Source organism: Mesocricetus auratus, unplaced genomic scaffold (genome assembly GCF_017639785.1).
Source record: "Mesocricetus auratus isolate SY011 unplaced genomic scaffold, BCM_Maur_2.0 Super-Scaffold_100013, whole genome shotgun sequence".
Lineage (NCBI taxonomy): Eukaryota > Metazoa > Chordata > Mammalia > Rodentia > Cricetidae > Mesocricetus > Mesocricetus auratus.
The window spans coordinates 45,781,270-45,804,554 of record NW_024429196.1 but is presented as its reverse complement, the minus strand read 5'-3'; the positions used below and the strand labels follow the sequence as shown (position 1 = coordinate 45,804,554).

The window sequence follows — 23,285 nt, the reverse complement described above, 5'->3', positions numbered from 1 at the left end:
TAACCCAAAACTTTGGAGAGTTTTGTTTTGTTAGCTCGTTTAATTTTTAAACTTTTCAGAAAAGAACTATGAGCTTCACACTGTTCTAAGACTGAATAAGGAAAAGAATGTAAATGTTGATGGACCCATGTTTCTTGCACAATAGACAAGACACTTGCTCAGGCTGCAAGTTGTCCTCTCGTTGTGGAAGTGAGCAGTTCAAGCTGCGTTCTATTTTAAGGTGGTATCCCTTAAATAGAGTCCAGTAGATGAAAAGTGCGCTTCAAGTAGATATAAATTGAGGATTTTGTTCTGAAAGGAAACAAAATCTGTCCGGTACAGGGATCGAAGACGCGACATTGTCTTTATTACCAGCACCTTCTAGACAACTGACGTAAGCGTCTACATTGTAACTAACCACCTGATAACCCAGTCGACCCGTCAAAATAAGGATGGATATAATTGCCAATTGAGAAAATTTGTTTTGTTTTAACTATGTTTTACTTAACGCTGTAAAAAGTTATAAAACTCCTGGTGTTTCAAGTTGAAAGTTTCTCTGAGCAGATGCCTAGTGTCCTCTGACCCGGAGGCTGCGATGGTCCTCATCCTGACTTCTGAAACAGCCCCTCGCCTCTCCGCAACCAGGAGCTAGGGTGACACGGAATATCTGTGACTGGGAAGTGGCCTGCGACCTCGGAGCCCGTAACCGCTGAGGCCAAAGCAGAGCATCAGCCTCCACATACCCAGTCGCTTGTTCTTCCGCCCCTCTTGGTGAAGACTTTGTTGATCCTGTTCACGAGGGACCGACCGACCCTCAGAGCTCCGGGTTCCTAGCTGGTGGCCATGCTGGGGCAACAACCACAGGAGACACGAACAAAGCAGCCTTCGATAGAGCGCGACGTGTGACGCGTCAGGCACAGCTGCTAGAACGTCACAAGCCACTGCACTACTCTAAACTCAAACGGCTGTACCGCCAGGCTGCCAGGACCCTTGGGCCAAGGTTCCACGAAGGCTGGTCCAAGAGCTCGGTCTGCGGGGTCTTCATTTCAACGCCCTGTCCCCGCTGTTGATCCAGTAACTCTCCAAGGTTAGAAAACCTGTGCGTGAGCAGCCGCCAAGGACCTTACAAACTTTCTCTGGTTGTCCCGGGAAAGTTTCATCCCCAAAGCCCCCGAATTGCCTCTCGGGTTGTCTTCTGCTGGCTTCTAAAAACTACAGAGATTCTGCGGAGGTGGGGCTCTTGGGCACAGAGAACTTGATCAGGACATTGTAGCGGGATAGTTCATTTATATCTTTGGGAGATAAGGGAACAGTTCCTCAAAATGTTGACTCTTGTGCCTGTGCGTGGAAAGTTATGAATACATAGATATTCTGGTCCCAGCAGTCTGTGTTAGACAGTACAAATCCTTTCTGACTACCTCCACAGGGAGTTAACATTCCAAAATAACTACTCCATTCCCGTTGAGCTGTCTCGGTACTGCTAAAATGCTTGCTAAATTGCACCCTAAAACGGAACGTTCAGTTCCTATCTGGGATTCTCTATTGGGGAGATTGTGAAAATCTCAGGTTCAGACCGCAAGCAGTGAAGTCTTGTAGTAAATTCCCGTTTGTGGGAAAAACCACGAACGACTCCAGTGCCGCTGACCTGTTTGTACCAAGCATTCCGATATTGAGCACTGAGGGAGAAATTAAGGCAACTGGGCTCTTCATTCGAGTTATTTCTGAAGGAAAGGAACAGGTTCCATCTGGTTATTTAAAGTTGAAAAGAGGAATTAGCCAAGATCTCAATCCTCCAGAGATGCCAGGCATACCAGATTAAAGATGGAGTGACCACCCAGGGCAGCTGACTTGGTATGTGTTATTCTCTGGATTTCATCATCTCCAGCACCACAAAACAGTCAATAACGCATGTTGGAAAAGCCAAAACATCTCTGGGATGAAGACTTTTTGATGATGGTAGTTGTTAGTTGGGGTTTCTGTTGATGCCAAGTGACACCAGGACCAGAGCAACTCTTATAGAGGAAGACATTTGATGGGGCAGCTCACTTACAGTTCAGAGTTTCAGTTCATTATCATCATGTTGGGACATGGTGGTATGCACGCAGACATGCTGCTGGAGATGTAGCTAAGAGTCCTACATCTTGAATGCAACAGCAAATAGGATTTGTATCACAGTGTGCAAAGGTTGAGCAAATACCTCAAAACCCACTCCTACAATGACACACTTCATCCAACAAAGTGAAACCTACTTCAACAGGGACACTCTCCAAAGAAGAGTGTCACTGGCTTTGGGAACCATGTACTTTCAAACCACTAGAGTAGATAATCTTTTTGCCAAGTTCTTGGATTCTGTTTGCAAGTATTTTATTGAGAATTTTTGTATCTATGGCTGTATATAATATTGGTCCATACTTTTTACTGGGTTTTGGTATCAGGATAACAATAGCTTTGATAAAAGAATTAGGGTATAGTCCTTCAGTTACTATTTTATAAGATAATTTCAGGAGCATTGTTCTTTCCTCTTTCAAGTTCTGGTAGAATTCTGCATGGAATCTATCTGGCTTTGGTTTGGTATTTTGTTTTTTGTTTTTTTGTTTTTTCGTTTTGATTTGATAGAGGACTTCTATTTTACTAGAGGCTATGGGCATATTCAAATGATCTGTACTTTGACAGGTTATACATATCCAAAAATTCTTTCATTTTTTGTAAGTGTTCCAATTTGATAAAATATAAATTTCCAAAAGTATATCATATGATATCTGAATTTCCTCAGTATCCACTATAATGTCACCTTTTCATCTCTACTATTGTTTTTTTTTTTTTTGTGGGGGGGGGTTTGGTGTTTTTTCGAGACAGGGTTTCTCTGTGGCTTTGGAGACTGTCCTGGAACTCGCTTGGTAGTCCAGGCTGGTCTCGAACTCACAGAGATCTGCCTGCCTCTGCCTCCCGAGTGCTGGGATTAAAGGCGTGTGCCACCAACGCCCGTCTATACTATTGTTAATATGGATCTTCTCCTTGTATGTTACTAAATTGGGCTAAAAGGTTGTCAATTGTGTTGATTTTCTCAAAGGACTAACTCGTTTCATTGATTCTTTAAACTGTGTTTATATGTTTGTGTCTATTACATTGATTTCATCCTGGAGTTTCATTATTTCTTGCCATTTACTCTGTTGGGGTGCTATTACTTCTTGTCATTCTCTAGAGCTTTCAGAACAACACTTGTGAGATATCCCCAGTCTTTTGATGTAGTCATTTAGTGCTATGAAGTTGCCTCTTAGAACTGTCTTCCTTGTGTCCAATAGGTGTGGGTGTGTTGTGCTATTATTTCCATTCAATTTTAAAAGGATTTAATTTATTTCCCAATTTTTCACTCACCAGTGAGTTATTCAGTTTCCATCAGTTTATATACTTTCTGCTGCTCTTGACATCCAGCTTTAATCCATGGTGATCAGGTAGGAGGCAGAGAGGTTTTCAGTTTTCTTCTATCTATTTGTACTTGCTTTGTGTCCTAGTATGTGAGCAATTTTGGAGCATGTGCCATGAGTTGCTAAAAAAAATGTGTTTAGCTGGCATGTTCTGTAGATGTCTGCCAGGTTCATTTGACTTATAATATTACTCAACCTCAGCATTCCTCTGGTTTCTGTCTAGATGACATGTCTACTGAGGAAAGTGGGGAATGGTGGTCACCCACTACCACAGGACCCTTCAGGGTAATGCTGACTACCCCAAACACTGCTAAGCTCAAGGGTTTCCCTCACTGGATTCATCTCTCCCCTCTCAAATCTCTTATACCACTGCTCAAGATAATCCTCCTTCTTACATTTTGACCCCAAAAGGACCTTGCCTGTTAAGTTTCAGAAGATACCAAAGTTGACCAGCCTGCCTCCTGTCTCAGAAGAATGAGGCCTTACACACCTGTCAAGACTCCAGCCTGACCCTACTGGGTAAGGTGTACATTTCTCCTTCTTCTTTTTCCTACAACAGCTGTCTGGGCTGGCAACTGAAGTCTCCCTGAGTTGTAAACTTTTGTCCAGGCTCTACTGACTTTCAAGGTGTCTATTGAGAAGTCAGATGTTATTCTACTATGCATGCCATTATAAAGTTTTAGGCTTTGTAAGACTTTATAAGACTTACCTTATTATAATATGTATGTTTTTCCCTTGCAACTTCTAATGTTGTTTTGTTTTTTTGTTCTATATAGTTAGTGTTTTGAATATAACATGCCTTGGGGAATTTCTTTTCTGGTCCTGACTATTTGTTGTTCTGTGTGCTTCTTGTACTTGGACAGGCACCTCTTTCTTTAGATTGGGAAAATTTCCTTCTGAGATTTTCTTAAAGATATTTTTTGCCTGGGTGGTGGTGGCTCACACCTTTAATCCCAGCACTCTGGAGGCAGAGGGAGGCAGAAATCTGCAAGTAGGAAGCCAGCCTAGTCTAAAAAGGGAGTTTCAAAACAGCCAGAACTACACAGAAAAACCCTGTCTCAAAATACAATTTTTTTCTGTGCCATTGATCAGCTTTTCTGGATGTTTTACAACTGGATTTAATTTTTATGTATGTGTGTATTTTATTTATTTATTTTATTTAAATTTTCATTGCCTGAGCTATTCAGCCAATCTTGTCCTCAAATTCTTCACTTATAATGTGCTAATGAAGTTTAACTTTAGGTTTTTATTCGACACCCTAAGTTTTTTACCTACAGTTTTAGTTCAGTTTGTGTTTTCTTTAGTTATTCTATATATTTTTTCATACCTTGAAATGCCTTCATACTTTCATCCAACTGCTTGTGTTTTTACTAAGGCATTTGTTCATGTCCGTTTTTTGTTGTTCCTGTTGTTTTGTTTTTGGAGACAAGATTTCTCTGTGGATTTGGAGGCTGTCCTGTAACTAGCTCTTGTAGACCAAGCTGGCCTGGAACTCACAAAGAACCGCCTGCCTCAGCCTCCCGAGTGCTGGGATTAAAGGCATTAGCCAACAAAGCCCTAAGTTCATGTCATTTTTTAAAGGTTCTTGAACGTATTCATAACTGCTATTTTGAAGTCCTTGTCTTTTTGCCACAGTCCAACTCCAGGATCTCCAGAGGGCATCAGGTCCCAAAGAAGAAGCGTGGTGACAGCTAAGGGAAACAAGAGACTAAGAAAATCTGAAGGGGAGTCAGGATGAATGCCACTTAACTGAAAAAAGGCTACCCCTTTTACTCTATAACTGCACAATAGCTTAACTGTAGGCAATATTGAAAACAAACTCAATGATTCAAGGATGAAAGATCATCATTAACGTGATTACAGCATTTATCTGAGACAAAAGCAATTCAGCAAGTATCCAAATCCCCTGACTCTCAGTTACTCTAGCAGATACGATCCCAGTGCTCCTCATACCTATCCAAGTTCTGGCTAGTCTTGAGTCATTCTGTAAGTTGCTCAGGCAACCCTGAACTTAAATCCTGTCTCAGCCTCCCAAATAACTGGGATTATACATCTGTGCCAATGTTCTTAAGTAAGTAAAATAACAATTTTGCTTTGTTTAATAAACTCTTATCTTGAAAAGATGTTTACAAGCTATCATAAACCCTATCTTTTACAATGTTCCAATACTCATTTTGGTTCATGTCTTATGTACAAAATCACATATGATGGAAGAAAGATATTTACTACTAGATCTAGGGGAAGAAAGACTTTGCCAGTGTATCAGCCCTGCATGGATCCATTCCACGCCTTTCCAGCCTCTGTCCTAATCTCCATTCCCTTCCTCAGTCCTGCCTGCATGTGGTTCTATCACATGGGCTGCTTTCCTAGGCCTCTCTTCTGAAACTTCTCTTCCAACAGCCTGACACCCTGGCCCATTGTTCCCTTCCCCTCAGGCTCAGGTGTATTCTTCTTTGAGATCAAGTCAAATAGGATGTCAGTTGGCTTCTCCACCTGAAGTAGGTGCTCTGTTTCTGTGGGGCTGGAGCACTATCAGATTTCTGGGGTAGCATTTCTCCTGTTTTGCAGTACTTTTTGATATTTGCTTCCCTCTGTTACCAGGAATGAAGATTGAACTTCATCTTTGACTCCTTAAGGTGCCAGTTTGTTTGGCAATAAATATTCGCTGACCCTTTGAGTTACTATGAGGAAAGATTTTATAAAAATCCTAAGTAATATGTTCTGCACTTTACCCATGACGTTTACTTGGACAACCAAGTCGGGAACCATCATCTACTTGTGAGAGTGGTAAGGAGTGGCAGAAAGGCATTGTCTAAAGAGTCACATAACTAATTAAAGGGAGAGTTACATCTTCATCTGGGGTCTCTGTTTAAACCTATTCTTTCCACATAGCCTCCTCTACAGTAATAGTGGTAAGAACAGTGAAAGTTAATGGAACACAGTAGAGCAGAGTAATGAAGACTTGACAAAACCAATTGTTAGCTGGGCTTCATGCAAGCCTTTAATCTCAGTACTTGAGAGACAAAGACAGGCAGGTATCTGTGAGTTTAAGGCCAACCCAGTCTACATGGTGAGTTCCAGGACAGCCAGGCCACATTGTCACAAAAAAACAAGAAAAAGAAAGAACCAAGTGTTAGTGCAGATGCTTCATAAATAAGATTGGGAAGCAATGAGCATTTTCTATTTTGTAGATAATTTCTGATTTCCAACATTGGGTGTTTACGGCTCTTTCCCAGCCCTGTGGAGAAAAGTTGAGCCTAGTACCTCAACTGTCTTAAAACCTGCACTATTAGGTGCTGTGGAGTCATGTGCAGTTATGGTCATTGTGCCCATATTTGCTGAATCTCAGCTGGCAATACAGGATGGGGACTAGCTTGCTTCTATGATGGGTTTCCCTGGGAATTAGTTGTATTTTAATGTGTGTAAGGAGTAGTGCTTCTATTTTTTACATTGGTCATTTTCAAAAATAAATTATTTTTATTTATTTGTATTGGTGTTTTGCCTGCCTGTATGTCTATGTGAGTGTGTTATATCCTCTGGAACTGGAGTCTAAGACTGCCTTGTGGGTGCTGGAAATTGAACACCAGGCTCTCTGGAAGAACAGCCCATGCTCTTAACTGCTAAGCCATCTCTCCAGCCCCTTAAATTGATCTTTTTAAAAAGAATTCTTTTCTATGTGTATGGATGGTTACTTTCAAGTATGTCTGTGCACAGAAGGCATTACATTCTTTGGTGCAGACAGCTGTGAACCACCATGTGAATGTTGGGAACCCAGGTCCCCTGGAAGAGCAACCAGTGTTCTTGACTGGGGAGCCGTCTCTCCACCATCAAGGATTAGCACCCTACTTTTGATATGGGGATATGATGTGATAAGTGCATTGCTCCAATGCTTGACTGTATCATCACCAATTACCACAAACTGCCCATTCCTCCATTCCAGCAAAAAAGTGATTTTTGTTCCAATCCTCCCTGTCCTAGCTTTGGAGGGGCAGACTCATGCACAACTACAAATATGTTATTTGATTAGTTAATCCTAGGGTTTCCCCTTAGTAGTAGTTGGATGAGATGTATCATCAGATCTACACACCAATAGGAGGGAAATGCACTCAGCATGTAGTTGTTGTCTAGAAGTGCAAATGAGAGGTCTGTTGCTTTTCTTCTGGACTTTGTCAGGAGCTATGAGGCTTAAAGGAACTGACACAAGTGTGTGAGGCTCATGTTGGGAACGGCAGCAGATTCATTGACATCATGAGACACTAAGTCTGTATTTCTGATACAGGGGGTATTAGATCCACTGGTGCAGACATCTGTGAATGGTGGGAACCCAGGTCCTCAAGAGGGGCAGAGATTCCAATGCCATCATGAGACAATGAAGTACCCTCTGTCATTTCTGTCTCCAGGTGTGTGGGCTGTGATGCTATATCCACTTTGTTTAAGACATTTGCTGCTGAGAGCTCCTAGGCTAGCTATCTCATAACTCAGTACTGGAAGCCTTGTGTCCCAATTCCTCTGATCACCTACCTACCTGATGAAAAGTTCAAGTCAGTGACAGTCTGTGTGCCAAGGGTCAGCAGTATATTCTGGATGTTCTGGTCTTCCTTTGAGGACTGCTTCTTTATTTACTGGAGACCAGCCCTGCTTGACAGTCAATAACTTTATACATATTTGTAAATTGCCCAGCACCAACTCTACCCCCAAAGCTGCTTAAAATGGAAAAAGGGGGGGCTGGAGAGATGGCTCAGAGGTTAAGAGCACTGATTGCTCTTCCAGGGGTCCTGAGTTCAATTCCCAGCAACCACGTGGTGGCTCACAACCGTCTACAAATCAATCTGGTGTCCTCTTCTGACATGTAGGCAGAACACTGTATATGTAATAAATAAATAAATCTTAAAAAACAAATGGAAAGATAGTCCTGAAGGTAAAATGTCAAACTGGAATTTGTCAGGCATCAGGAAAAGCAGAGAAGAACAAAGTCTTACTTGAGAAATGGAAATATCAGAATAGATTGTAGTCTCTGCTGTTCCTCATTTAAACACCTGCCTTGGGAAAGCATACAATCAGATGCCTGCAAGCTACCTACAATGAGACAACCTTTTGCCTGATGCTGATATTGTTCATTCAGGTCTTCCCTCATGCCAGCAGATGTTAATCTAGGAGCAGTTACTGTAGACACGAGAATCCTGCTCTAAGGAGGGGACCAGGAAGAGGGGGGCAGTTGAGCAAGCAGTGTGAGGAACATCACAGATGAGACATTTGCAGTCCCCCACAAGGACAGGCAGGAACCCAACCAAATGGAAATTAATTCAGTCAGATTGAGGTGCTTTTCTGTTATTTCCTTACTTAAAGATAGGACCTCATTACTTAGTCCTCAATGGTTTGGGCCTGCCTAGGTAGACCAGGATGGCCTTGTGTTCTCAATCTTACTCCACCTCAAAGTGCCGAGATAACAGGTAGGTTGTTCCTACCAGTTTCAGACTCCTGGGTTCCTGTTTGGAAACCAGACCCCTAAAATCTCCCAATAAGCTAGTTCCAGGTTCCTCCCTCCCAGTGAGATTAGGAATTTTAAATCTTAGAGAAAGTGCCACTTCAAGAGCAGTGACCTAGGACCAGTGAGAGAACTCAGCAGGTAAAAGTACTTGCCACCAAGCCTGACTACCTGAATTTGATCCTTGGGACCCACATGGGAGAAGAACAGAACCAACTTCTGCATTTGTCCAGATTTCAGCACGGGAACACTGCCACTCTCCCTTCCCCTGCCCCCTAACAAATAGGTGTAAAAGAATAAAAATCAAAAAACTGTTTACATCTGCTAAGCTGAGAAGTTGGAGGTGGGGTGGACTCATGTCAGGAATATCAGTAGAAGTCAACATTAAGTGTGGGGATCATTGAGAAAGAGCAGGAATCCTGTAAGAATTGGTTCCCAGAAACTTCCAAGAATGTTGGTTGAAGCTCAAAGAATGACCTAGGCTGGTGGGACATAATAGACAGAGGCCCTGGCTATGGACAAAAAAATTCTTGTTATGGCCTGGATGTGACCAGTTGAGAGCACGCAATGCCTACCATGAAAACAATCCTGGTTTAAAATGTTCCCATTTTAGCATTGAGTTGGGGCGTTGGATCTGACCAGGTCAAGAAAATCTTCAGAAAGCATCTTTCTGAAACATTCCTCAAAAATCTCTGTTATAACTTTCTTTAGGTCACCACACGCTGAGGTGTGAGAGGAGGGGCAAAAGGTTTCCCAAGGAAAAGATGAGAACCTGTCACCGGTCAACCAGCAGCATCTCCTACACCACCCCACTTTGCAAGGAGTGCGTCCATCTAAGGACTCTTGGCTCTGTGTTAAACCTCCCCTCTGAGAATGGACACAAAAACAGCAGCTCACCATGCCCAATTTTCTTTGATAAACAACTGCAGTTCACATTGAAACCAACTACCTTGGCCTCATAACCAGTAGAGAGAGGCTTTAGTAAGGCAGGTGGGATGCACCTGGTCAGACAGGAATACTACCCAACAGCTGTAAGTAATCTTCCTTGAGGGAGAGGAGCTACCTGCCCCAAGTGGGCAATGGTGATTGTGTTTGGGCCCAGGGAGTGCGGCTGAGGTGTGAGTCCCTGGCAGGATGAGCTGTGGTTTTCCTTGGTCTCCCCACCAAGGCTCTGTGGGTCCTGAACCCTACTCTACTGTATGCATGCACCATGTCTGCCCTCTGTGCTCCCACGGTTGGGAGGACTCTGGATTTGTCCTCAGGGAGGGATCTACACCTTGAGAGGATCATGGATGTTAGGGAGGTGGGCCCCGTGGCAGTCCACACAGGATTTGCCCAGACCAAATTCTCAGCACAAAGGGGATTTATTACCCCGAGGGGGTTCCGGGACTGAAAAGTCAGCAGCAAGTAAGCAAGAGAAGTAAGAGAACAAGAAAAGGTGTTTCTGCAGGGTTGTGTTTTTACGAGAAAAAGGGCGAGTCTGTGCCAGCACCAGCTGGGAAATCCTGGTTGGCCATATTAGCCAAACAATGTTTTTTTTTTCTTGAGGACCAAAGCTTAGTTTTTCATTTTACTCTTCTTTCTGCTGCTGGTTCTACTTTAATATTTTATTTTTCTTTATTTTTGGACAAGGTCTCACTCAGAAAATCTGGCTGACCTCAAACTTCAGGTTCTCCTGCCTCAGCCACTTCCGGGAAAGCAGATCTGGCTGCTGGAATGAGGGGTTGATGAGGGAGGACAGCCTCTTTTCTTGGTCTCTTCAATAAAAGAATTTAGAGAGACAAAGGAGTATAGCAAGCAAAGTGTTCCCTTACAAAGCTCAAATGCATTCTGGATAGCAGACTGGCAACCTCAGGCAGGGACTGAGGACTCCAAAGACAGTGGAACAGAGAAATTAAGGTAAGCTTTAGCATCAGCACAAAGACCAGCAGCATTTCTAAACACTAGCAACAAAATACCTAAGAGGGTTTCAAAAATTCCAATTACAGTGGCTACAAATAAAAATGATACATTTATCTAGCAAGCTGAAAGCTATAAAACATTTAAGATGCTATGAAAGTGGGAAAAAATGATAGCAGTTTCAGCAAAAACAAAAACAAACAAAAGTTGATTCATCGTACTATCTTACTCAACAATGTATTCTGCAAAGTTCTAGTGACCCAAACACTATGGTACTGACATTAAAAACATATGTAGACCAATGAAGTGAATAGAGAACCCAGAATTAAATCTGTGAATGTATAGTCAGTCCATTCTTCAAAAGGTTGTTAAGACCTGGTTGGGGGAGGGACTAGTTCATACTTACAAATCTCAGGTCTTGAGAGTCTGAGGATAGAAGACTGACAGGAGGTTTGAACAAGTTTAACCTATATAGTGAGTGCTAGGCCAGTTTCAGGTATAGGGTAGAACCATCTCCAAGGAAAAACAAAACCAAAAGGAGAAAGAATGCTCTCTCCAGTACACAGTATTGGGATAACTGGATATCTGCATGCAGAAGAATGAAATCGAGTGCATATCACACACCAGGTGCAAATACATAAATAAAGTCTTGAAACCATAAAACTAACAGGGGAAGGTATCAGGGAAAGCACCATGGCAGTAGTCTGGCTGTGATATTGGAGGAATTTTAAAAGCACAGGCTACCAAAGTAAAGATAGAAGCCACAAGCTTCCTACCCTGAAACAAACTTCTTCTGCACAGAGAAGAAAACAGCCAGCAGAGCTTCAGGCTGCCTACACAGTGGGAGAAAGCAAGGGCAATCGCACATCTCATGAGGGTTTGCTGCCCAATACACACCCAGCACCATAGCTAGAAAACAAAGAGTCTGACAAAACAGAGCATAGGATAAGAACAGGCATTTTTCAAAGGAGACAAATGACAAACTGATCTATGAAAATGTGCCCAGCTCAGGAGTATCAGAGCCCTGCGAAGTATATGTCACCCCTATCCTATCAGAAACAGGAAAGACCTGGTGTTGGAGGTGTGGAGAAAAGAGGATGCTCGCTCAGTTTTGATGGATGTAAATCATCACAGCCATTAAAGGCACCAGCATGCAAATTCCCTGAGAAATTTAGCAATAGAGTCATGGACTCACAATTGCTCTGTCCATGGTGATGATCCCTGTCTTCTGCAAACTGGTTCCTCATTCTCGGCAGGGTTATTCCCAACAACCAAGATAGGGAATCAAGCTACTGTCCATCAGTGGACAGCTGAAAATACAGCAGATACACATGGAACGGAAGCTACTCAGCCTTTCATAAAGCAGCTCTGTCATTTGCTACTGGAATGAAGTTAGTACATGGTGTTAACCGGCCACTGAGGGATAAATTCCACAGGCCTCCACTTAAAGTGTGGAATCTGAGTGTTATGCTGGCAGCAGCAGAGTAGTCGAGTCACCAGGGTCTGGGGATGGAAAAGGTCAGCTATCTTAGTAGCTTTGATTTAAGTAGCCCATGATAACACTACCATTGAACCCTTTACTAAGCAAGTTTTTAAAATATGTTTTGAAACTAGGAAACTCTAGGACTAATAAGGGTTTCTGTCACAAAATGGTTATCACACTCTCGTAACATGCACCAGAAGTCCTCGGTTTGAAACCCGGCAGAAGCAAGGTTTTGTTTGTTTGTTTGTTTTTCTTTTCCACTTTCTCCTTTGTTTTCAGACTCTCAACTCAGTCCACTCCATACATTTTGTAGCAGTTAGGATATAAGAATCTTGGCTCTTTGCTTTTTTTTTTTTTTTTTTTTTTGACTGTCTTGCTTTTCTGGGACCTAGATACATCACGTAACTTTGTGAGGATCATTGGATTCAATGGTCAAAAACAAAAACAAAAACAAAAAAGGAATAGTAAAAGGCACTGGGGGATTGTCTCAAATTCTGGAGACCTCCCTTAGCATGCAAGAAGAAGTGATATCGTGCCCACATCCTCCACTTATTATGTTACCTTCCTACCAGACAATCTGGCACTACAGCATCATTGGAAATGCACTCAACTCCTCTATATCGAGCAGACTGTCCTGTATGAACTTCAGCACATAATCTAATCACTTGGAAGTTTCTCCTTGTTCTGTAACAAATGTTTTAAGCGTCTCTATTTGTTCCTTCACATTGAGTCAGAAACAATTCTGTGCCACCAGCTTTAGGACTTCCCCTTAAACCACGCCGTCCTATAAATTCTCTGCCGGTCTCTCTGGAATCTTTCTTTTCCTCGATAATTTGCTCACTCAACCATGTTAGTGGAGGTCAGTTCTGCAACAAACGCGCTGCACTGCCACCGACAGCGTCGCGTGGATAAACTCGGCCTGACTGGGATCCTCTCTGCTACTCTCAATTTTCCATTTCTAAGCTCTGCTCAATAAATAAATAAATAAATGAATAAAATAAAGGTGAAACTCTTTCCTTAACACGTTGCTGGGACTTTTTTCGTCACCTGTCCGGGTTCTCTCAAAAGCGCTCCAGCCTCAACAACACTCTCCTCCACGTGTCTCGGGATGATCAGGCTCCTTCACTCCGTGTGTTTTGCATACCAGTGATTCCTCTGCGATGCACGCTGCGTCTCCACGCACGCGGGATTTCCTACTCCCGCCCTTCTCCCTCCCTTGAGCGCTCTCCCCTTGGCGTGCCTCTCAAGCCACCTCTGGGCCCTGTCGCCTCTGCACTAGGCCTTTTATCTTTAGCTTGGTTGCATTCTTTGCAGTTCTCTCTGTTCATGTGAATCTTTAACTACTAAATGACCGTTTAGCAAGAATGGAATGTCTGTCTTCGATTGTAAAGTGACAGCACTATCACCAAGGCGTGTATCCGTAGTGTAGTGGTTATCACGCTCGCCTCACACGCGAGAGGTCCCCGGGTGGAAACAGCAGTTTTTTTCTTCATTACAGGTCTCTGAAGATCTCTGATTTTCAATGGATCCTACACCGGTCTTTCTCAGCCAGACCTATTGTTATGTTGAGATAGTCTGAGGACTTTTATCATGAAGTGTTGCTGGACATTGTCCAACACCCTTTATACACATAATGTGTTGATTGTGTTTCTTGTGTTCTGTCTGTTTATAGGTGGATTATGTTTATTGATTCACGTATACTGAACTATCTCTGCATCTATGGGATGAAACCTTTTTAATCATGGTAGAAAAACTTTTTTGATATGTTGTTGGATTCTGCTAGCAAGCATTTTATTGAGAATTTTTGTATCTATTTCCATAAGTAATATACGCCTATAATTTTTGTTGGGTGTCTGTTATCAGGGAGGAGTAGCTTTAGAAAAGGAATCAGAAAATGCTCCTTTAGTTACTATTTATAGAATAATCTACGGAGTGTTGTTGTTCGTTCTTTTTTGAAGGTCTGGTAGAATATCTGACCCTGGTTTTCTTGTTTTCTTTGATACGGAACTTTTATTTTTTCTAGAGATTAGGGGTGTGTCTAAATTGATCTTGACTTAACTTTAATAGGTTGTACACATCAAGAAATTCATCCATTTCCTGTAAGTTTTCAATTTGATGAAATACATATGATGTATGTCCTTAGGATTCTTTGAATTTTCTCAGTGTTGGCTATAATGTCCCCTTTTATCTCTTACTTTTGCTGATATGGATATTCTCATTGTATGTTATTTAATTTGGCTAAAGATTGTCAATTGTGTTGATTTTCTAAAACACTAACTCATTTTGTTGATTCTTTGAACTCTGTTTATATGTTTGTTTGTTTCTATTCCATTGATTTCATCCTGGAGGTTCATTATTTCTTTCCATCTACTCTGTTGAGTGCGGTTCCTTCTTGCCATTCTCTAGAGCTGATAGAACAGCACTTGTGTTAAGTTACAATTTTGAGATCTCTCCAGGCTTTTACTGTTGTCATTTAGCGCTATGAAGTTGCCTGCCTCTTAGAACTGCCTTCCTTGTGTCCAATAGGTGTGGGTGTCCTGTATTGTTATTTCCATTCAATTTTAAAAGGATTTAATTTGGTTTCCCCATTTTTCATTCAGTAGTGAGTTATTCAGTTTCCATCAGTTTACAAACTTTCTGCTGCTGTTGACATCCACCTTTAATCCATGGTGATCAGGTAGGAGGCAGAGAGGTTTTTCAGTTTTCTTCTATCTGTGGGGACTTGCATTGTGTGCTAGTGTGTGGCCAAGTTCGAAGCATGTCCCATGAGTTTCAGAAATGAAAATGTATTCTTTAGTGTTTAGCTAACATGTTCTGTAGATGTCTTCCAGGTCCATTTGACTTATGATATTATTTAACTCCAGCATTCCTCTGTTTAGACTTTTTTCTGGATGACAAGTCTATTGAGGAAAGTTTGGCATTGAAGTCATCCATTATCCCTGTGTGTGAATAAATATGTGATTTTAGCTGTGTAGTATTTCTTTTATGAGTTCCCTTGTATTTGGTGCACAATGGTTTACAATTGTAATATCTTTTTGGTGGGTTTTTCCTTTAAAGAGTATGTGGTGTCCTTCCTTATCTCTTCTGAACAATATTGGTTAGTAGTCTGTTTTGTCTAATATTAAAGTAAGTACACCTGCTTGATTCATGGTCCATGTGCTTGGAATTCTTTTTCCATCCTTTTACGTTGAGGAGATATGCATCCTTGATAATGAAGTTTGTTTCCTGGACTTATCAGAAAGATGGATTCTATTTTCTAACCTAACCTGTCAGCCTGTTATCAATGAGCAGTGTTTATTGATTTCTGGTCTTTTGTTGTTAGGACTCGCGTTTTTCTTCCTCTTTATGAACTGTCCTGGGATTATTTTTTCCTTGTGTCTTTTTGGATGTAGCTAATCTCCTCATTCTGCAGTTTTCCTTCTAATGTTTTTTCCTTTCTTTCTTTCTTTTTTTTCTTTTTTTGTAGGTACAGATTTCTTAAATTTGTTTTTGCCGTGGAATGTTTTTTCTTTCCCACTGTCTGTGATTGATAGTTTTGCTGGGGGTAGTACTCTGGACTGGCATTTGTAGTCTCTCTGAGTTATGGAACTTCTGTCCAGGTCCTATTGGCTTTGAGAGTATCCATTGAAAAGTCACGAGTCATTTTAATGGACATGCCTTTATGTGGATAGAAGTTCCTGTCAAACCTCGTACTCAGTCTTTCAGTGTGAAATAAACACACAGAGGAACATATTAATCATTATAAACTATTTGGCCTATTTGCTCAGGCTTCTTATTGCCTAGCTCACTCTTAATTGTTAATACATTTCTATTTATCTGTGTATCTCCTCATGATCTTGGATTATTGGTGATACCCGGGTCTCTTGCTTCCTCAGCAGCTACATGGCACCTCTCTGACTCTGCCACTGTCTTTCTCTATCCCTGTTTGGATTTGCTGCCAGGATAAATCCTGCCTCTCCATTCCTCAAAACAGCTTTACTGATCAAACAATATGAGAAAGATATATTCACAGCATACAGAAGGGCATCCCCTATCACTTTTTAAAGACTGATTTATTTCCCTTGCAATTTTTAATATTGTGTTTCTTAGCTCTGTATATTTGGTGTTTTCATTATTACATGTTATGGGAACCTCCTTTATGGGTCATGTCCATTTGGTATTTTGTGTATTTCTTATATTTGGAATGATCTTTTTATTGGGGAAATTTTCTTCTATGATTTTGTTAAAATATTTTATGTAGGACAAACATGGTATGTAATCACTTATTAGGGGATACTAACTGTAAAGTAAAAGATAATCATGATGTAATACATAGATTCAGAGAATCTAAGCAACAAAGTGGACTCAAAGTGGGTATGCATGGATCACCTAGGAAGGGGAGATTTTCATGGGGTGACAGGAATGAACAGGGAGGGTTAGTGTCGAGGAAAAGAGCAGTGGGTTGGGGATGACTCCAACTGTGATGCATTCCAGAGTGAGATAGAAACCTAGTGCAATGGGAACTTCCAAGACTCCTTGAGGGTGACCCTAGTGAAAACTCTTAGTAGTGAGGATTTACTGAGCCTAAACAGGCTATCTTCTGTAACCAGACGGGCATTCTAGTAGAGGAATTGGGACACAACCTTCAATTTGTCCTGTCTGTGAGATATGCTGGGTAAAGGTGGTGCAGAACTTGTGGGAGAGGCCAGCCAATGACTGCCCAGCTTGAGATGTGTTTCACGAGAGGAAGCCCACACCACAGACTGCATGGAGGGCTAGGGACCAGAGCGGGAATAGTTGAGAGACTTGGGATAGAACCAAACACAAAGGGGGTGGTGTGTCAATTAAACTATTTCTAAGGATATTCTAGTATACTCACAGACTGGAGCCTAGCACAATCACCATCAGAGATGGTTTTGTTTATTCAGCAACTGTTGGGCGCAAATGTGGAGATCCCAGACATTAGGTGGAGCTCCGGGAACTTCTGGAAGATGGAGATGAAGGCTTGTAGGAGTCAATGACATCAAAAGAAAACGGCCTACAGACTCAACTAACCAGGCCTCATAGGGACTCACAGAGCTGTCAGGGACCCTGTATGAGTCTGACCTAGGTCCTCCCCATGTACAATGTAATTGTATACATTGGTGCTCTTGTGGGACTCCTAACAGTGAGAACAGGGCTGTCTCTGACTCTTTTGCCTGCTTGTGGGACTGTGTTCCTCCTATTGGGTTGCCTCATTTGACTTTAATATGAGGGGAGGTTGTTGTTGTAGTGGAATCGATTTCTCAGAAATGTGCTTGTTCATAGGAACGGGTCCCTGTCTTCTGAGATGCTAACCCCTTCATATATACAAAATGATAATTCCCTGAAGGATTATTCACGGGAGCATTAATATTATGAATCGACTTTGTCACTCGAAACCAAAGAAGCTGAGGACATCGTGTTAAGTGAGGTGAACCAGCCCCCGAGGGACAGATTCCACAGGACTTCACTTACACTGTGGAATCTGAGCGTTCATCTGGCACTAGAAGAGTAGAGCAGCGTCACCAAGGACTGGGGATGAAGTGGACAGTCACCTTAGTTACTTTGATTTAGCTAGCCCATGTTACAAGCCTATTCACCCAATACCACCCTCGAACCATCTACTCAGCAAATTTCGAATATATTGTCATGAAACTAAGAAAGTGGCCGGCATCGAGGGTTTCCGTAGTGTAGTGGTTATCACGCTCGCCTAACACGCGAGAGGTCCCCGGTTCGAAACCGGGCGGAAACAAGTATTTTTGTCTTTTTTTTTTTTTCTGTTTTCAGATGCTCAGCTTACTCCCTACAGCTTTCAGCTTTTTTTACTTGACTGCCATGCTTTCCTGGGCCATAGATGCGGCAGGCAACTCTGTGAGGATTGACTGGACACAAAAGAAAGAAAAAAGAAAAGATAAGCCGCAGTGGTCGGGGAATTAGCTCAAATGGTAGAGTGCTCGCTTAGCATGCGAGAGGTAGTGGGATCGATGCCCACATTCTCCAGTTCTTCTTTTAGACCTCCAGTCTCTTTCTTAGAAAGTGCACCTTGGATTAGTTCACCCTAACCGTTGCTGTCATACTCACAATATGAACTTCGGGGCTCCCTTGAGTACCCAGTGTTCTCAGCACCTAACAAATACTTGAGTCACAGCTTCTTTCTGAGCAACCAACCAGGTGTAGTGCTTTACCATTAAACCAGATCCTGCTCTTTGCTTTAAGTTCTCTGGAGTCTTTTGCCAGGGTTCTTCCCAGGAAGACAGCTTTGCACCGCCCTGCACAGCCACCTGCACCATCGGGTGGACAAACCTCCACTTGCCCGGAGTGGGGCGTAGCTTCCTCCCCACTACTCTCAGTTTCCCATTTCTAAGCTCTGTGAAAAACCGAGAGAATGACATTGCTCTGACCATTTGAGCCACCTGCCCTGGTTCTATCAAAAGTTCCCCATCATCAGAGGTAGGTAGGATGGAGGCCATCCTGGTCTATAGAGCAAGTTCCAGTAGAGCCTCCAAAATGATTGAGACTTTGTCTCGAAAAATAAAAGATAAAAAAAAGAGCAAAATAAAAATTAAAAAATTAAAAAGAAATCTCCAGCCTTTTTCCTGATCCACTGAAGCCAGCAAAGTAAAGGGGAACCGAGAGATCTAAAAGGCTGGCCAGCATGTAAGGCTATGACGATGTATTAAAAAGGGGTAAGAAGCTAGGGGTACCAGATTAAATCTCCAGGCCTTTGCCCGACAAAGATCAGGAAAGAAAGGGCAACCTGAGAGGTCGCCCTCACTTGGAGGGTGAATTGGATTAAATCTCCAGGCCCTTGCCTGAAGGATCATCCTCAGTGGAAGGATGGATTAAAGTTGGGTAATTTAAAAAATTGGTAACAGTTAATAAACAAGGTACTAGTATTAAGTAAAAGAAAAGGCAAAGGAATATAAAATAAAAAATGTTTGCTTACATTTATATGGGGTAGGTTATTGATACAAACTTAAGGTCAATTTTATAAGTCATCTCTAAAAACTTTTGGCAAAAGCCTGGCCTCTCCACTTTACATGTACAGAATTACAAGGAGTGGGTTCTGCTGCAGCCCCTGAGTGTAGCTCAGAACTTCTCAAATGGAGAAATGATGAGGAACATACAGGACTTTTTCAACCTTTTGTTTTAATTCAAGGATTGGCTGGAGTTGTTGTGTTAAAGAAGTTTCATTTCAACAAACTAATCATAACGTAGGCAAGAGGAGAGATACGTATGCATGGTCTGTGTGTATAGGCATGGCCACGCCAGTATGTATGAAAAGTAAAGTGTAAATGCGTGAATGTTGACGAAAGCAACTGTTCTAATTGCCTTGGATATGACTAAAGGGATACTTACATCACTTCAAATATAGTTAAAAGATACCTAAATCGCTTTAGATATAGCCAAAAAGAGCATCCAGTCATTTGAGACGGGGTTTCTCTGTTCCAGGCTGACCTCGAACATACAGAAGCCCGACTGCCTCCCACCTAAACGCTGGGATTAATGGCATGCACCACCAACGCCCTGCAATGACTGTTCGCGCAACCACGAAGGGATTCGAACCCTCAATCTTCTGATCCGAAGTCAGACGCCTTATCCATTAGGCCACGTGGTCCCACACGTCAACGTCTTAACAGAAATCCTAAAAGATATAAGCCTTCAGGGCCAGTCGATTAAAAACAAAGTTTCCTCAGGGAGCTGCCGCTTTGGCAGGCCCCACCCCCAAAGGTGTCTGTGTAGATGCAAATTAGGCCTTTCAGGTCAGATACAAATGAGACCTTGTCAGCTAGTGAGAGCTACCAGTAAGATTAAAAAAGACTACTCACAGACTTCAGACTTGAAGTAATTTTCAATTTGGGACATAGTTTACAATCCTTAAATGATTCTCAAAAGTTTTTTTTTTAAAAAATACTTCATGGTTATGTCCCTTTTAAAGGACATCTACTAATAACTTAGATAGTAATCCCAATTCAACTAAACAGTTAATTAAGGAGGGTAGACAAATCCTTCTACTGTTATGGTCCAACATCAACATTTCAAACAAAGTTCAAAAAATAAAAAAGGGGGAGTAATGTCCCCAGTCCCCACATGATTCATTAAATAATACACTCCTCATTTTTAAAATGTGGATGCCAATGAGCAATCTGCTACAGACAGATTCTGGCATGATGGAACTTGAGCGAATTTTGCTCAGGCCAAATGGAGACATCCAGGCACTAGACAGTGAAAAAGACTCGATTCTGCCCTAATTTGGGGTCAAGGGCATGTTTTCTTTCAGAAAAAGAGTAAAGCTGGGCGGCTGTCACAACATTTGGTGAAATGCATGAAGCAGAGAAAAATTGGACCTAAGACCCTGGGAGCATGCCCATGCCAGTTCGAGATCTCCTAAATCAGTGTTCCTGTCCCTTGATGTCATCAAATCTACAGCCTGAGAAAAAAAATAAAACAGTCGGTGTGAGATTTCCCGTTTCTCGACAGGCCTGCCGCATCAACCTCCCGAATTTGTGAGTTTTCATCCCGAAGCCAACAAAGAACTGGAAGATCAGCAGTTTGCCCTTGACACACTTTGAAACAACGAAATTCATCTTGCCATTTAAAACATTTGGACACTGGGATGGACCATGATGAGTAACAAAAGCCCCTTTTCAGTATTTAAACAGGACACAGCCGCTTGAAATGTCAGCCTTGGTGGTTCCTGTTTCTGGAATTGCCCCTATGCCAGTGTATTTTTCTGGAGAAATACAACTTGTCCTAATACGACAAAAACAAAGCAGCTAGTATCCAAATGCCTGTTGTTCTCTGAATCTACCAGGAGCCCTCTTACACTACTGGAACGGTCACCACTTCCTTCTGCCAGAGATGAAGAGAATGACTGCTTTTATCAAGCAGTAACTTTCCTGAGGGAATAGAAGCCTTATTCAAATGCTTGACCTGGGGGAGGGGGGGGGAGGACTTCCTCTGGAGACCAGACACTCCACTACAATTTACTAACAATTTTAAGTCCTCAAGGGTATGACTCAGTATAAGCTCTTGGCTATTCCCTGATTTCCTTCCTTTGAGTCTTTGCGTTCTATTTGGGCCTGTTTCCCTCATACACTCTCCAATGGGAAGGCCCTGGTGTCTTAATCTTTTCCCATTAAACCATACCATTCTGATTCTTCTATACTTATTGACCTAACTCTTGCCTTTAATGATCTCAGGCTCTAGACCGGAATGGCACACTTCATCCTTGGGGACAGGAGTGCCTACTGGAAATCTCTAACTTTCCTATTCTTGGTGTAATCAGAGGGACAAAACAGGGATTCCTGTATGCAGAGTCATCACCCCATATTGTTCCATGGTGGTGGGGAATTTTCCCAAAGATTATTTTGCTTAGAGAGGCTGCCATTGTAAACATTTTCAGCTTTCGCCAAAGCCTCCACAAAATTTCCCAAGGGAAGAGGCATAACGAACTCCCATAACATAGAGCGAGAGTCATTGAACATTAAAGTAAAATCTTTTACTGGATAAGTGTGGTCTGCAATATCTAAATGCTGGAACTTCGTCAAGCAACAGTGGTGGCCAATCACCATGCTGTCCACACCGTCTTATTTTCAACTTTATTGCATTTCCTAAATCTATTGCAATACCAAAACAAAACAGAGAAACCCTGTCTCGAAAAAACAAAACAAAATCTATTGCAATAAGGGTTATTGGCTTCTCCAGGAGACATGCAATCTTGCCTGTCCATGTAGGCAATGGAGTTATATGATATTTGAGGTGTTTCTTGGGGTAGACAGCTGATCTGGTCCCAGTTGGATGGATATTCTGGTCTTTGGTCGCTGTTGCCCACTCTGGATCCTAGGCACGTGTGGTAGCTGTGTGTTTCCTAGTGGAGAGGGTTTCTGCGGGTGGGTAGGTGACACAAAGGAATGGAGACGGGCTATGAGGAAAGGCTCAGGAGCAGTGGAAAAGAGCTAAGGGGACTCTGGACTCCGGCAAGAGGCAAGGTCCCTAGGGTGGCGAAGGGAGTAGGGGCTTCTGTATTTCATTCAGCCCAGTGTGGACATTGGGAGTCCCTGGGAATAAAGGTTTACATATATCATCGACTGACACAAAGGGAAGGCTGAGAGCATCCAAGGAAAGACTATCAATTATGTGTGTTATGGGCATTTGCATGCAGTGCCCGATGTGGTCAAAAGAGGGCGGCAGATGCCCTAGTACTGCAGTTCAAAATGTTGACGAGGCGCCATGTGAGTGCTGAGAGTCAAAGCCAGGTCTAGCATGATAATTCTTTAGAAATTGAAAACAGAGCCACAGAGGCTTCCCTGTAGAGGGCACATCGTCACTGTGGTGACCTCAAGGAATTCTCAGACATTTGCTTGTTCACAGGAACAGATGCCTGTCTTCTGAGATGCCCACTCCTTCATATGCAGAGAAGGATAATTCCCGGAAGGATTATTCACGGGAGGATTAATATTATAAAGCGTCTGTGTCCCTCGAAACCAACGAAGCTGAGGTTGGTATTAAGTGAGTAGAACCAGCCACCGAGGGACAAATTTCACAGGACTTCACTTACACTGTGAAATCTGACTGTTTAGGTGGCACTGGCAGAGTGGGGTCACCAAAGGCTTGGGATGGAGGGGCAGCCACCTTAGTTATTCTGATTTAGCTAAGTCACGCTACAAATATAGACAAGGAATGCCATCCATCATCCAACTATTTGACAGGCGAGATAGCTGCGTATTTTTCTAATAAACCAAGTACAAAGGAGTGTAGTGGTTATCACGCTCGCCTAACACGCTAGAGGTCCCTGGCTCGAAACCGGGCGGAAAAGAACACTACATTCTTTCCTTTTTTCCTCACTTTCTCTTTCTCTTTTCAGATTCGCAGTTCAGCGCTCCTTAAACTTTCAGGTTTTCAACTTCTCGACTTTGAGAATCCTGACTTTGGCTGTCATACTTTCCAGGTCCCAATACGAGTTGATGCGTTGGGCACACATACAGAAACATAGGACCAGTGCAACGAACCT

General features: G+C 42.4%; 2 long non-coding RNA genes and 3 other non-coding genes across 6 annotated transcripts; 3 read left to right on the top strand and 2 right to left on the bottom strand.

Moving 5' to 3' along the window:
• Nucleotides 1-20: 20 nt before the first annotated feature.
• Nucleotides 21-939, bottom strand: LOC121143569. The gene is made up of 2 exons (XR_005880792.1): nt 723-939; nt 21-627 (listed from the first exon to the last, which is right to left on the bottom strand). It is a non-coding gene; the product is annotated as an uncharacterized LOC121143569 (long non-coding RNA).
• Nucleotides 896-9,908, top strand: LOC121143570. 2 transcript variants are annotated; one of them, XR_005880794.1, is made up of 5 exons: nt 896-1,066; nt 3,816-3,923; nt 5,040-5,475; nt 6,006-6,191; nt 9,601-9,908. It is a non-coding gene; the product is annotated as an uncharacterized LOC121143570 (long non-coding RNA). The 2 variants fall into 2 exon arrangements; XR_005880793.1 differs by lacking the exon at nt 5,040-5,475 and having other exon boundaries at nt 910-1,066; nt 9,601-9,897.
• An 8,042-nt stretch (nt 9,909-17,950) lies between these two features.
• Trnav-aac lies at nt 17,951-18,023 on the top strand. The gene has a single exon. It is a non-coding gene; the product is annotated as a tRNA-Val (tRNA).
• Nucleotides 18,024-18,198: 175 nt separating this feature from the next.
• Trnaa-agc lies at nt 18,199-18,271 on the top strand. The gene has a single exon. It is a non-coding gene; the product is annotated as a tRNA-Ala (tRNA).
• Nucleotides 18,272-19,816: 1,545 nt separating this feature from the next.
• On the bottom strand, nt 19,817-19,889 carry Trnar-ucg. Its single transcript has one exon. It is a non-coding gene; the product is annotated as a tRNA-Arg (tRNA).
• Between the last annotated feature and the right edge of the window lie 3,396 nt (nt 19,890-23,285).